General features: G+C 50.8%; 1 protein-coding gene across 2 annotated transcripts in view; it reads left to right on the forward strand.

Annotated features, from left to right (window-relative positions):
- The window catches only part of LOC147701054 (interferon-inducible GTPase 5-like), a 114249-nt gene that overhangs the window by 63484 nt on the left and 37211 nt on the right, over nucleotides 1-13554 (forward strand). The window contains exon 1 of one of the 2 annotated variants that reach the window (XM_086929850.1): nucleotides 5853-6304. The exons of the other annotated variant lie outside the window; for it this stretch is intronic. The gene's annotated coding sequence lies outside the window, so the exon portion shown is untranslated. Of the gene's footprint in view, nucleotides 1-5852; nucleotides 6305-13554 lie in introns of those variants that run through there. 2 annotated transcript variants of the gene reach the window in all.

Raw genomic sequence — 13554 nt, forward strand, 5'->3', positions numbered from 1 at the left:
TAGCCCCAGGCTACAATTCAGATTCCTCTTGCTGCACTATCAGCACTTCAATGTCCTCCTTTAAAACAGGCCCTTCATCTGCACAGAGAGTGGCTTCTTCATCAGATGGTTCCTCTCTGACAGAAAATTCGCTGCCAGAGTCAGTCTCTGAACCTTGGTCAGAGGAAGACTAGAAAAGCCTCCATCAACCTGCTGAGTGTTCATCCTGCAGCTACCCATAAGTCTTACTAAGAGAAGAAACTTCACACACAAGTAAAAAAAATCCAACAGTGTGTAAAATAAGTAATAAACCAAGTTTGGCTTTATCACAAGCATCTATATACTCAAAAACAATACCACTCACTTGCCAGAGACAACTAGACTCACTAGCACCTACTGCACAGACACAGCAAAACACTAACTTCGTCCCACTGGAAAGAAAAAACCAAAAACTTTTAAGACAACACATTAAACATTGTGCACACATGCAAAAAGATTTTCACATACTATTACAGAAGCTAAAAATGCTCTTATTGTTACACCGTTAAGAAGGACGCACTCATGAAGGGAAATGATACTCATTTACAGGAAATAGTACAAAAAACGTTTCCTTACCAAACAGGTAACTACACAAACCGCAGAACTACCAGTGACGAAACTGCAAGCAGGAATAACAGCAAAAAAAGTGAAAGCTTTGAGCTAGAATAAAAAGAAGAAATAAAACATAACAATCACAAATGCAAATGACTAGAAATAAAAAGTAACATTATAAAACGCTATGGCACTACCCACCTGCCAATCCACACACACCGCCAGCCACGCGATAGTCCACACACACTGCCAGTGGAACTGCAGACACACTCAAAAACTTTCCCTGGCGTCTAGTGCTTTTTGGCCTAAAATATGGCCTATCTGAAACAAAGGGGGACAGAAAAAACTGCCAAAAGTAAATATTAACCGATGCCCCACCCCATTGGGGCAACCCTTACCCAAGGGGCCACCCCAAACATAATTATTTACATATCCCTGGTGCTAGTGGGGTTTTCTGCCCCCCCCCCCTCCCCCCCCCCCCCCCCCCCCCCCAGGCAGATGGGCTTCTAAAGATTGGCAATCTGACCTCAGGAGGCAAAAAACACCAAAAGTAAATAAAAAAAATGTCATCTCCAATTGGGGGCGACCCTTGCCCAAGGGGCCGCCCCCAAACAGAACATGATATCCCTGGTGATAATGGGTTTTCTCACCGCAGGGGCAGATGGGCTTCCAAATACGGCCAATCTGCCAAAGGGGGAGGGGCAGAAAACGGCAGAACCTATTTGCCACCGTTTCCAAGGTGAGAGGTACGACTGAAGGTGTGAATGCTGTGTTTAAGTTGGAATGATGAAAATGCACCTCTAGACCGAGTTGTTGACTTTGAGTGATAAAACTCAGACTACAATGATGATAATTGAATAAATTGTATATTTTTAATGAAGTTTAAAAAAAATGTGAATTGTTAATAAAAAAAAAATCTTTTAACCTCACAGAGTTACTTTTTTCTTGAGTCCTATAATGTAGATCGGAAACTAGTCTGTAATTTGTTAGGAACTGCTCCAGAACCCAAAAAGGTGGTAAAGATACTGCACTTCCCAATAGACGACTCTCTTTCCCTACCAGCAGCCGCGGCCCGTGCAGGTGAGAGCAGTGGGGCCAGGTGGGTGGGGATTCGACGGACGAACACGAGGGGAAATGAAAAAAATAATTTATTTTCCCTTGTGGTTGTCTGTCAAAATCCCGCCCACCTGGCCCCACCGCTCTTACCTGCACGGGCCACGGCTGCCTACAAGAACAAGTAACTAGGGTATTGGGGATCAGTTTTGGTCTTTTACACACCTTTCGGAAACTATTTTGCTGGATCCCGATGACATGGAGAAGAAATATTTTTAAGCCTTGATTATGAATGGATTGGACTATGGAAACGCATTGTATGTAGGCCTGGTAGAGTATTTGTTCAAACGGCACCAGCAGTTCAGAAGGCAGCAGCAAAATCGATGTGCAACAAAATGAATCGGAGCTCAGCCTTGGCTTGTCTCAATCATCTTCTCTGGCTCCCAGTTCGAAAAAGAGCAATTTTTAAGCTAATGTGTCATATGCACAAAGGGCTTTATGATACGAGCCCAGTAATAGAGTAACTTTTCATAACCCTGTTCGGAACCTTCGGTCAGCCAACCAGGCTTTAGCGACCTACTCTCATAATCTTCCCCAGAGTTTACGTGCAGTGCCAGCGTTATTAGCATTTCAGAGATAGTTGAAGACCTGGCTGTATTCACTTTAAGGACTTGACTGGAACTAACAAAGTAAGGTCCAGCGCTAGGATATCCCTTTGGGGATGAGGGTGCACTCTATAAATATTCAAAATAAATAAAAGGTTAAATAATCTATTTCAGGTTGTGTTTCTGTAGTTCCAACGTGTAGCGTATTACTCTTGTATAGTGCATACTTTGCACTGAGTTGCCTCCAAGTGTTTATAACGGCCAAGATTGAGAGGTCTGGAATAGGGGCTGAAGGCCTGCTTCTCACAGTGCCTGTCAGAGGATCAGAAAGGTGTTCAGAATACTTGATCATCCAATCTTTGGCCTCTCTGCGAAGCGCACAGAGCAATAGTTTCCTATTGCAGTTGCAACTGTGATTCTGTACAGTTGTTAAAATATTCACAAGGCTAAAGTAAAATATCGGGAATATGTTTTATGATCAGGGGTGGTAAAGAGAAGGAGTTGTGAGGGAGTGTATTCAGGAGAGTAAAAAGAGGATGCTGAAGAAGAAAGAGATGAGGTGTAAGATATGCAGATGGACGAGATGTGGAGAGAAAAAGGGAACACATGTTTAACATATAGTGAATATAAAAAAGTGACTGAGACAATCTGAAGCCCACTACCACTTCCAAAGGCATCAATAATGTTTAATTCACAGTGTCGCAATTTCAGAACTGAAACATTTTCAACATAATTTTCAAGAAATTCATAATTACTCCTTTATCTTAAACAGCTAACAACCATTCACAAAGCCAATATTCCTGGCTGGTGTTAGCTATATGTCTGTTATTGTGGGTATATCTGGATGGAATAACAGAAAGCTTGGGTGGATGCAATAACATCGAGCTCGAGTTACATGAGCTACACCCCTTTAATAGACTCCAAACATGCGCACTTTTTTCATCTCACTTAAAAGGCCGCACTGTCCTGCAGGCTGTTATGTCTATGATTGAGCAATGGGACTCTTCCCCACACCATAGCCCCAGTCCATGAACACATTGGTTTGCCCCTTCTTTGACAAGGAATGGAATAAATAGCTGTTATGGGACAGGGTTCATGCATCTCTGAGCAGAATCGAAACCAATGATGCTCCCTGCTCTAGGCCAACCCTAAGCCCTTCCACCCATGGCGCTCGGCTGCCACACCACATAATCCTACTGTCGTACAGCTTATACTTTCGCAGTAAAAACTGTGCTTTTGTTGGTCAATATAAACATCAGGATTGTGTGAAACTGATTCTACTCGCACCATCCAGGTATGTTGGCCTAAGTACTGCTACCTCACAGTGCACCAACTGTGCCCAAACCTAATCAGGTAAGAAATGGATTGTGCAACCTCAGAACATGACAACTCTCACTCCCCAAGGTGGGGGAGGCGAGGTGAAGCACAACTCTCAGTCCCTGCCCTCTTACAGATGGGGTGACACAGCCAACCAGGGAAAGGCTTATTTCCCCCTCCCACTGGAACGTGGCATAATAGGGGGTGCACCCACCCCAGGGAAGGGACCTATTGGTCCCAACCTTTTACCTACCTGTAACGCCCCCAAATCTAGTATTTAGGGGAACCCCTGAACCTTGCTTTCTCAGACAAGGACCTGCAACAAGAAAAGAAGAAGGATTGAACAGCCATGCCGAAGCTAACAAGAGGAAGACGCCCATTGACTTGGCCCGAACAAAGCGATATCAAAAGGGATGATGGACCGAGTGTTGGAGCAAATCAAACACTCACCCCCAGTCAACTGATCTGGGTTTAATCCATCATCATTCTTTAACTCACTCCACTACCCCAGTTCAGACATGGCCATATGGTGTGCCTACCGGCCTGTCTCCACCTCGAACCTGCTCCTGCGAATTCCCGGTGTGTCCCTCAGCAAGCAACTTCGAAAACCCTGGAGGACCTGCCTGCCTTCAAACACAGATTGTGTCTCCTGTGAACACAGGATTTGTTCATCAACAACCTCTGACCCCGGCCGGAAACTGCGAATCCGCACCAGTCTGCACCCGCCGTCGATTGATGAACATTGATCATACCATGGACATTTGAGTGAACAATCAGCTTTTTGTGGAGTTCTCCTAGGCAAAGGGTCGAGGTTGATAGTCCGCTACATTAAGATCTGCTGCACACCGGGCAAAAAGCAGCCTCCAGAACGACAGAGGGCCCATTCCACTAGTGCTGAGGCTGCTACCACTGCATTGACCGGCAGAATGCCTGTCCTTAACACCTGCCAGGCTTTGACATGGGCGTTGTAACAGGCATTCAAGAAGCACTACTGCCTTGGCAACCAGGCCCAAGGGAAAGACATTTCTCCCATTCGATCCTGCAAGAATTGGTAGTCTCAGTCTACTACACAGAGTTTCCACCTTTGGAAGGTACTGCTTTGGTATCTATTCGAAAGACGAGGAATGTGGGGTTAGAGGTATTGATCACTAGAACTAGTTACTTACCTTCGGTTGCGCTCTTTCTGGCGGATACTCTATGTAACCGCAGATTCCTCACCATCTTCCAACTTCCCCGTCCAGTCGAATGGCGTCTTTTAACCCCTTCGGCCCGGGGGGAGGTGGGCTGCGCGCGGTGCTTGTGATGAGCTTGGCTCGTCACACTGCACAATGGCGCTGTGCTCATGACGAGCTGAGCTCGCCATGACCACGCCCATTTCATGGAACGTTCAGCACAGCAGGGAAATTATCCCCGTGTGGAAGTTCTGCGGCGTTTATGACGAGCTGAGCTCGTCATGAGCACAGCGCTACTGTGCCCCCTGACGAGCTGAGCTCGTCATGAGCACAGAAGGTTTTAACATCTAAAGTGATCACCAGCTCGGAATCTACAAACTACAACGGATGATTGTGCCACGCTACGCATCTTAAAGAGTTAAACAAGAAACTGACGCCAGCACGCATGGATGGCGCTTCTAAGCAGCTCCGGTCTATCATATCATACCGGGGTCGTACAGAGCCGCCACCTACCAGCACGTAGGCGCATTGCTATAAACTTTTCAGATCCAGTCTAGTGCCTGAGGAATATGGTAAAGGTGAGGAATCAGCGGTTAAATAGAGCATCCACCAGGAAGCGCTTTACTGAAGGTAAGCAACTTGTTCTTCTGGTCTCCGCGGTTCTTTGTAAACCCTACAACCACCTGGACACTGCAATCATGAAGGTAAACCCCACAATTAAACCCCAAGCTCCATAATGAGCCTGGAGCTGAGCCATGGGGAGTGCCGGCTGAACACATGCAGTGCCTAGAAGTCTAGGAAAGGGGGATGCGGTTGGATGGAATAATGGACCTGGCCCTGGGTGTTTCAGTGTGAAGGCGCGTGCACCTGCATAAGCCGTGTCCCAGAGACCCCCAGGGCGCACAGCCTGCTTCCTCTGCCTTTTGGGAGTATCAATTAACTAGTTGCTTCCCTTGTATAAGTGACCCCTCATTTGCAACTTTGGGCTTCCATTAAGAACAAGTGTTGTTTTGTGCGTTAAGCCTATTGCTTCAGCTGTGATGACCGTGGGACTTCAGCTCCCAGAATACGTCAGTGTGAGCAGCCATGTGCTCACCTCTCCCTCCCAGACGATCAGGGGCCGGTCCCTGTCAGCAGCGCGGGGACCGGCAAGTTTCGCTTTCCTGTCAGAGGGCGGCGGCCCCGAGCTGGAAACCGCCTCGGAGGAAGAGACCGCCTGAGAGGGAGGGTGAGACGGACCGCACAGAGAAAGTAAAGCAACCGAGGAGGGAGAGAGGCAGAGCACAGAGGCAAGCGAGGAGGGAGCACAAGAAGCGCGAAACCGAGGGAGAGGCGAAAAGAAACGAAAAGTGGCCGAGCGATCAGAGAGAAACCGAAGAAGGGAAAAGGGCAGAAGAGCATTCCCGTGGAAGGAGGAGAACGGAGGAACGCAGACTACAGAGGGGGACACCCGGTGACTGGAGGCCGAGAGGCCCGCGACGGAAGGGGAAAGGAACGAAAGGTCATCGAGTGAAAGAAAAGCAGAGGCAGCCGGAGGACGTCGAGTGGGCCGACCGGAAACGAAAGAGAAAGGGCCAGACACCACAAGTAAGAAGATGCCCCTTCTTTTCAGTGCCCCTTCGCTCTACCTCTACCCCCCCCCCCCCTCTCCTTCTGTCTCAGCCAGTGGGGTGGAGGGAGTAGCAAAATCGGATTCCTTTCTGTGTATAATGCAGAGATAAATATCGGAATGTGATGATAGAGTGAACTTATACAAGGCAAACTGGCCACTACCACGAGGGTCCTCTAAGTAGACCAAAGTCCCACAATCCACGCGATACACGGGCTGACTGAAGGCGTCGAACAAGAGATCCGTGTCCAGGCTATGCTGTCATGTCATTCCATCATCTCTCGTTGTTTTGTTTATGCTCTCCTTGCCCTCTTTCTCTTTGTCCTACTACACCTCTTAGGATGTTCACACATATGCTGTTATCAACAGGCACACCTCTAGGCACATTAAAATAGGTCCTGCTTCCTTCCGAACAGCTTGCCTTCCCGAACCTTCTTCTCACCTGTCCTGTATCCATTCTTACACCTGTCTGTTGCCACCTGCTCTGGCGCCGGCTTTATATCTGTCTGCTGTCACCTGTGCTGAATCCCTCTTTACACCTGTCTGCTGTCACCTGTGCTGAATCCCTCTTTACACCTGTCTGCTGTCACCTGTGCTGTGTCCCTCTTTATACCTCTCCGCTGAGTCCCTCTTTATACCTCTCCGCTGTCACCTGTGCTGTGTCCCTCTTTATACCTCTGTGCTGAGTCCCTCTTTATACCTCTCCGCTGTCACCTGTGCTGAGACCCTCTTTATACCTCTGTGCTGGGTCCCTCTTTATACCTCTCTGCTGTCACCTGTGCTGAATCCCTCTTTACACCTGTCTGCTGTCACCTGTGCTGTGTCCCTCTTTATACCTCTGTGCTGAGTCCCTCTTTATACCTCTCCGCTGTCACCTGTGCTGAGTCCCTCTTTATACCTCTGTGCCGAGTCCCTCTTTATACCTCTCCGCTGTCAACTGTGCTGAGTCCCTCTTTATACCTCTCTGCTGTCAACTGTTCTGAGTCCCTCTTTATACCTCTCTGCTGTCACCTGTGCTGAATCCCTCTTTACACCTGTCTGCTGTCACCTTGTCTGTGTCCCTCTTTATACCTCTGTGCCGAGTCCCTCTTTATACCTCTCCGCTGTCACCTGTGCTGAAACCCCCTCTACACACCTCTCTGCTGTCACCTGTGCTGTGTCCCTCTTTATACCTCTGTGCTGAGTCCCTCTTTATACCTCTACGCTGTAACCTGTGCTGAGACCCTCTCTACACACCTCTCTGCTGTCACCTGTGCTCTGTCCCTCTTTATACCTCTGTGCTGAGTCCCTCTTTATACCTCTCCACTGTCACCTGTGCTGAGACCCTCTCTACACACCTCTGTGCAGAGTCCCTCTTTATACCTCTCCGCTGTCACCTGTGCTGAGACCCTCTCTACACACCTCTCTGCTGTCACATGTGCTGAGTCCCTGTTTATACCTCTCTGCTGTCACCTGTGCGGAGCCCCTCTTTATACCTCTCTTCTGTGCCCAGCAGATCCTCGGGTATTTCCTGCCCTCTATATCCCTCAACTCTATTCTGCCTTGGGACTTTTTCTGCCCATTTCATCCCTCAGCTCCTCACTTGCTCCCCCATACCTGTGCCGTCACCTTCCCTGTCCCTCGCTATCCCTGTCCTTGCTACTTCACACCCCCTAGTTTTTAGGGCTCGCGAAGCGAAAAGCCCTCTTACTAGCGTTTCAGAAATGGACCTGCACATTCCACAAATACCACAAGCTCGTGCGTGTGTTTTTTGCTTTCCGGTCTGCTATTGGCCTTTACATGTGTGTTTGTTTTAACCCTTTCGCTGCGGCGGCTATTCCGCCGCAGCGCTAACGGGGCGGGGTGGCCGCATGCTGGTGACAGAACCGCTCCGTCACCAGCTGCGGTTGAGCTGTGCTGGTGACGGAGCGGTTCCGTCATGACCCGCCCCGCTCAATACAACTGCAGCGCAGGCGCGAAATCAGCACCGCGCAGGCGCGGCGGCCGGGCCATGACGGAACCGCTCCGTCATCAGCACAGCCCAACCGTAGCTGATGACGGAGCGGTTCCGTCATCAGCAGGGGAGGGGTTAAAGGAAGCATACCATAGGTCAGAGGCGGGCGCATAGCTCCGCCCCTGGCCTATTGGTGTCTGTTACGCGCATTTCAGGCAGCCCTCGCGCACCAATGGCCATACATCAATTATCGCGGGTGTCACGGCCGAAGCGGTAATTGAAAATATAAGCTCGCAGTGGTGTGCGCACCACTCTAGAGCATCTTTTATTTTTTTGCATCCATTTCACGGCGACGCTCTTTCGCCATCTTTACCCCCTGCGGCGGGAAGGGGCGACTGGCTGGGGCTACTGTTGTGCTTCGGCGACTCACCCTGAAGCACAACAGTAGCCCCGCAGTCCGCAACCTCACAGCCATACTGAGAGCTGGTACCCTCAGCGGGGCATAACAATCACGGACCATAGGGGGTGATGCGCAGCGCCTCCGACACCCGGGTCTGCCCTCAACACAGCTTGGCTCCAGCAGCGTGCAGCGGGATGCCCTGTGTGTGTAGGAATGCAGTCCGGCTCCTGTGAGGACCCTCCCTCCCCAATCCTGTGGGGACCCTCCCTCCCCTCCGCTGTCTCCATTTTGTCCCACTCACCAGCCCTGGCACCCGAGGCACCAGCCAGGAGCTGTCTGTTTGCATCTGGCCTGGCACGAATCAGGCCCCTCACACACCTCGGGATCACGGCCCCGCAGAGCTGCGCCATGTGCAGCGCCAGGCAGCGGGACGTGCACCTGGCCCTGGAGACCTGCTGTGCCAGCTCTGCTCCGGACCCTCTTCACGGTCCCTGCGCCGGGAAGGGGCGACTGGCAGCACCCCGAAGCACAACAGTAGCCCCACAGTCCACAACCTTGCAGCCATACTGAGAGCTAAAGAAGGATAGCGTTTCTGTTCACGCCCTTCTTGCTTATTTATAAGCAGAAACTAGGGTTGGATTAGGATTGAAAATCGGCCCGGGCACGCAAAAATAAAATAGGCCCACATTTGCATAATCACTCCTCAAATCACTGCTTTGGCGTAATCTTATAAAAAAAACTTTAGGAGGGGGGTAAAAAAATGCAAGCGTTAGTTTCCACTGGTGAAACAAGTGAGGCCACTTCTTCTCAGGCCCACTGCCCCCACTCAGTATTTGCACACATTAATGGGCCGGCCAGCGAGACAGAGGGAGTGACACCTCTGCCTGTTGATAAACGGAGGTAATGAGTGCCCATCGCCTCTAGAAAGGCCACTCAGACACCCACTGGGTCACTGGCTGTATTTTAACAATAGAGCCAGCGCCCAAATGGCCCCCAGACTGCCAAATAAAGCAGCCCACAGCTGTACGTATTCTGGGACACAGCCGAAGCTTGCACTGCTTGCTGCCCCTGCTGTACGTATTCTGGGACAGAGGTGAGGCTTGCACTGCTGCTGCGCCTGCTGTACATATTCTGGGACAGAGGGGAAGCTTGCACTGCTACGCGCCTGCTGTACGTATTCTGGGACAGAGGGGAAGCTTGCACTGCTGATTGCCCCTGCTGTACGTGTTCTGGGACAGAGGGAAATCTTGCACTGCTGCTGCCCCTGCTGTACGTACTTTGGGACAGAGGAGAAGCTTGCACTGCTGCTGCCCCTGCTGTACGTATTCTGGGACACAGCCGAAGCTTGCACTGTTGCTGCCCCTACTGTACTTCTGGTACACAGGAAGCTTGCACTGCTGCTGCCCTTGCTGTGCGTATTCTGGGAAAAAAGGGGAAGCTTGCGCCTGCTGTACATATTCTGGGACAGAGGGGAAGCTTGCACTGCTGCGCGCCTGCTGTACGTATTCTGAGACAGAGGGGAAGCTTGCACTGCTGCTGCCCCTGATCTATGTATTCTGGGACAGAGGGGAAGCTTGCACTGCTGCTGCACCTGCTGTACGTATTCTGGGACAGAGGGAAATCTTGCACTGCTGCTGCCCCTGCTGTACGTATTCTGGGACAGAGGGGAAGCTTGCACTGCTGCTGCCCCTGCTGTACGTATTCTGGGACAGAGGGGAATCTTGCACTACTGCTGCCCCTGCTGTACGTATTCTGGGACAGAGGGAAAGCTTGCACTGCTGCTGCTCCTGCTGTACATATTCTGGGACAGAGGGGAAGCTTGCACTGCTGCTGCGCCTGCTGTACATATTCTGGGACAGAGGGGAAGCTTGCACTGCTGGTGCGCCTGCTGTACGTACTCTGGGAGAGGGGGGAATCTTGCACTGCTGCTGCCCCTGCTGTACGTATTCTGGGACAGAGGGGAACCTTGCACTGCTGCTGCTGCCCCTGCTGTACGTATTCTGGGACAGAGGGGAAGCTTGCACTGCTGCTGCCCCTGATGTATGTATTCTGGGACAGAGGGGAAGCTTGCACTGCTACTGCCCCTGCAGTACATGTTTAGGGACATAAGGGAAGCTTGCACTGCTGCTGCCCCTGATGTATGTATTCTGGGACAGAGGGGAATCTTGCACTGCTGCTGCGCCTGCTGTACGCATTCTGGGACAGAGGGGAAGCTTGCACTGCTGCTGCCCCTGATGTATGTATTCTGGGACAGAGGGGAAGCTTGCACTGCTGCTGCCCCTGCTGTCTGTATTCTGGGACAGAGGGGAATCTTGCACTGCTGCTGCGCCTGCTGTACGCATTCTGGGACAGAGGGGAAGCTTGCATTGCTGCTGCCCCTGCTGTACGTATTCTGGGACACAGCCGAAGTTTGCACTGCTGCTGCCCCTGCTGTACTTCTGGTACACAGGGAGCTTGCACTGCTGCTGCACATCTTCTGAGACAGAGGGGAATCTTGCACTGCTGCTCCCCTGCTGTACATATTGTGGGACAGAGAAGAAGCTTACACTGCTGCTGCCTGTGAGAAGTTGGCCTGGTATGTGATGCTCACTAATTCTAGTGATCACCTTGTACCATGCCAAGCAACCCTTACGATGATTGGTTGTAAGTCAACCTTATAGACCAGTTATCCTAGTGGTAACGTGGACAAAGCAGTCTTAGGCTAAACTCTGAAAGGCATGTGAAGCCAGCTGTATTACCATACACAACCCCCTTGAATACCAGATGAAAGGACACCACACAGATATATATTGAAAATATATATAGATTTATTAACTACAAATTTCCCCTGGACTCTTTATGAGCACAAAAGCACAAGCGTTAACCACAAGACAGTTTAAAATACACAAAAGTTGCACCTAAACCATATACTAAGAAAGTGGTATAAGAGATACCAATCGAAAAGGAAACAGGCCTAGTGCCTTGGGAATCGCTGGAGCTGATCGGGACTAGCAGTGACTAAGTCGGGAAAGGCCCGCGGGACTCGAGTGCAGTGTTTAAAGTGCACGCACTCACCAATACAAAGTCTATGGTGCGTAAAAGTTGCAAAGTTAGTTAGGAACCTTCCGAGTGACCTAGAAAGCTGAAACTTGAGACACAGGCCCTAGAGGTGTGTACCAGTGTGGGAACACCGGCGTTGCTGAGTTACCTCACCCACAGGAAGCGGGAGCATAGGGTCGAAGTAGTGTCGGGTTTCGTCATGCTGGTCGATGGTGCTTGGAGCTGAAGATGCTGCAGGCGGCTCGATATGAAGAGTTCCGGTGGATCCAAGGGTGGATCTGAAGTTGTGAAGACCTGAAAGCAGAGGGGACAATGTTCAAAGTCACTAGCCAGTGACTACCGTGGAACCAGATTGGAACCAGGCAATGTCGGGTGCAAACAGGCGTTGAGGTGTAGCTTCTCTCTGCAGCCACGTGGACACCGGGGGTCGAGGACGTCCAGGAGTTGGTCACGAGCTGTCCCACGCAGGCTTCTCGCTGTTGGCGGTGTCGGCAACTTGATTGAAGCAAACAGGCCTTGGCTAATGCAAGCCACCCAGGATTCGAAAAAGGCTTATCACTCGGACCAGCAAGGTCAGAGCGGGTGCTCCTTTTTACAGGAGCGAGGGCAAGTCTGGAGCAACCAGACCCGCAGTGTAGTTCGTCGGTTTCTTCGCCAAGATGGCCACTGACCACGTGGCTAGTGGCCGGGATGGCGCGTCGAGTGGCACAATGCAAAAGGGCCCCACGCAGATCGTGGAGATGCTGGGGGGCTGATCTTCGGTGCAAGGGCTGCTCGGTGGTGGGGGTTCTCAGTCCCCAAAGCACAACGTCGAGGGTGCCTCTGATGCTGCGCAGTCAGCTCTTCGGGTGTCTTCCAAGAGGTCCGGTCCCACGTCTCTCGGTGCCTCCACGGGTCCCTTCTTTGCAGGGACTGTGGATCGGGCTGTGAGAAGTCTGGGAGTCCAAGCCTCCCTCGCTGGAAGGACTCCCAGCAACAGGAGGTCAGACTTGTGTCTGTGGTGGCAGCATCCATTTTGTGATGCTGAGGCTCTGGTTAACTTTAACCGGGGTTAAGGCTACACACATGTCGTGTCCCTCTAGAAGGGTGGAATGCTATCCCTGTCGACAGAACTGTCGAGGGGATAGTATTCCAAATCGTATGACACCTTACTCGACATGTTTTGATAAAGCCAAACCAAAGTTAGCATATAACTGCGGGGATTATAATGCACTTAAGAGTATATGGTATGGCAATATCCCGGAACGGCTAAGGGAGTTGTTCCCGACAGCTGCAGACAGGCTCAGCTCATGCTAGAGCACCATCTCACATGTAACCACGCACTCTGCCCCCAGGATTGCAGGGGCCTTCCATAGGAATGGCTTATAGGTTAACATGTGTCCAGTTAAGGTTAGATATAGGGATACTATATCTAAGCAAGAGGTGATTACACCAACTTACCCCAGATGAGTGATCAGCCAGTTGTGTCAAATATGGAGGCCAGGCCTGGGGTGGCACAATACATGCTGCAGCCCCTGGTAGGCCTTGGAAAAACCTATGCCCTGGGTACCTAGGGTACACTGTTACAGGGGCCAATAAGGTGAATCAGTTCCAATTGTGTATGCACCTAAGGTACATGGAGTCCATTTTAAGGAGAGAGCAATCAGCCTGGGGCCCTAAATAGCAGGATCCCAGGCCAACTATGTCAAAAACCAGCTAAACACCAGGCAAAAAGTTTGGGGGTAACCATAGTCAGATGTCCACCTTCCTACACTGCCCCTGCTGTACGTCTTCTGAGACATAGGGACATCGTGCACTGCTGCTGCGCCTGCTGTGCGTATTCTGGGACAGAGGGGAAGCTTGCATTGCTGCTGCCC

Source organism: Lissotriton vulgaris, chromosome 7 (genome assembly GCF_964263255.1).
Source record: "Lissotriton vulgaris chromosome 7, aLisVul1.2, whole genome shotgun sequence".
Classification (NCBI taxonomy): domain Eukaryota; kingdom Metazoa; phylum Chordata; class Amphibia; order Caudata; family Salamandridae; genus Lissotriton; species Lissotriton vulgaris.